Here is a 2,182-nt window from a genome sequence, read left to right on the forward strand (position 1 = left end):
ACTTTCTGCTGGTGGTTCTGGCTTGTGTGTGTGTGTGTCCTTGCTCATTTGCTGTCGTTCCTCTCTGTGTTATTCTTTCTAAAGGTCTGTTTTTGTCTGTGGGTTTTCTCCTTTCAAAAATCGCACTCTGTAATCACTGGGATTAGGACTCACACTACTCCTTTACTTAACTATAACATTCGTAAAAAGGGAACATAAACATTTTTAAGCATCCCTAGTTCGCCAGTCAAAGTCTTATTCAATGATGAAGGGGTTGCAACTTTAGCATAATGAGGGGAGGGGGGCTGTAGTTCAGTCCATAGAAGGTAGTAATTCCTTTCTGTAGGAAATCCTGTTTCACCTACTTATACTGCTTTAGGTGATATATCTTTGTCACAAGACAATCTATCAAGCTTTTAATTATTGTGTCCTATTCTCTGCTAGGAGAGAATTAAGGAGGAAAAAGTAGTTTACCCTCTTTTCCAGGAAATTTTGGGTTTCTGATTTGAGAAGTTCTGTATTAGTATCAGGTACTATGTGACAATTTATTCCAAATCTTAGTTTAAAGCAAGCCTTGATTATTGTTAGGTTTCTGGGGAGGTTTACTTCAGCTCTTGCTTCGCAACACTGAAAGAATTCACGTGGAAACAGCACTTTTGTAAACCCAAGTTCCTTTTAGGAGGGAAAGGAAAGTTTCAGGCATTACAGTCTCAAAAAGTACCTGCTACCTCTGGAAAGCATGCAGGGCCGCGTGGCAAGGGCCATGGGAAAGTTCGCAACTAAAAATGGCCATTTCAAGGGAGCATGGAAAACAGATGGATGGAATACCAGAACAGAAGCGCAGAAACGTCCAAGTGTGGAGCCGCGAGCAGGAACCGAGAAGGAAATCATGCGGGAGAGCGAGCTGGCCACTGTAGGCACGCAGGTGTGTGCACGGGAATCTCATCCTCAGGCTGCAGCACACACCAGAGCAAGAGCAGGGGGACAGGCTGGTGGCCTTCGGGCGGCGCGCTTTCACCTCCTCTGACTGAGGATGTGTGGTTGAGGGTATCTGAGGTGATTGGCCAACCTTATTGGCTGAAGTCAGGCACACCTGTGTGATGCCACGCGCCTAGGTTATGGCTAGGTTTGCTTTCCACCTGCGCTTAGGTGGTTCTGGTCGTCACGTGCTCAAGTGGCATTTTTTTTCCATAGTTGTCTAATCGGTGCAGGATTTCTTTCTAACCCCGTGAGTGTGGCGTGGGTGCAGGCATTAGGAAAGACAACCCGCGTTGTCCCTAATCTTAGGTGACTGCGAATTAGAGATTGCTTGCTTCACTGGCTCAGATCCTCTTACAAAGTTGCCCTCAAGATTTTTCTGGGGGTTGTAGTCACCTGAAGGTCTATTTTAGGGATGATCCATGTGCTTCCAAGCTCACTTGAGTGGCTTTTGGCAGCCTCAAATCCTCACTGGCTGTGGTCCTAGGTAACAGCTGCTGGCCACATGGGCTTCTCTGCTGGAAGATTCATCCTAAGAGGGCTGCTCTCCGCAGAAGAGTGCAGGACAGAGAGGGAGATAACAAGCAAGACAGAGGCCACTGCCATTTACAAACTCATTTCAGAAGTGCTATCCTATCACGTGTGCGGTAATCTGTCTTCTAGAAGCCAGTCATTACAGCCCCTGCAAATTGTTACTGTGCTTCGGGGGCTCTATCGGGGTCACATACCTGTCTTTAATGTTATCACTGGGGGAGTGGAATGCTCCTTTTGTCTACATATGACTCCCATATTCAACTTTGGACAAGGCGGTGGTGGGGAGGTTACTATGTGCGTGGTCTGAGTCTAAATAATAGAGAAAGTTCTCTCAGAAATATTGTTCAGCAGGGATAGCTATGGATTTCCACCTAGTAGAAATAGCCCCATTATATTTAATTGCCTTAGTTCATATTAGCTGATTTACATCTATTAGCAAATTCATTTGAACATTTTCAATGTAGCACATAGATATATGTATATATGTATGGGGGTTTAAAAAGTCATAGAAAATTTGTGTTATCTTTTTATTCCATTTTTTAATGAATTTTGAACCCTTCATCTATGTTTTGGTTAGGTGCCATCAATTTGGTTCTTACTCATAGTGGCCCCACACACAACAAAACAACGCGTGGTCCGGTGCCAGACTCACAAGCCTGGCTATCACTCATTTTCAAGCTAGACTAATTAA

Source organism: Echinops telfairi, unplaced genomic scaffold, assembly GCF_000313985.2.
Source record: "Echinops telfairi isolate 266 unplaced genomic scaffold, ASM31398v2 ScPeMD7_22;HRSCAF=79, whole genome shotgun sequence".
Lineage (NCBI taxonomy): Eukaryota > Metazoa > Chordata > Mammalia > Afrosoricida > Tenrecidae > Echinops > Echinops telfairi.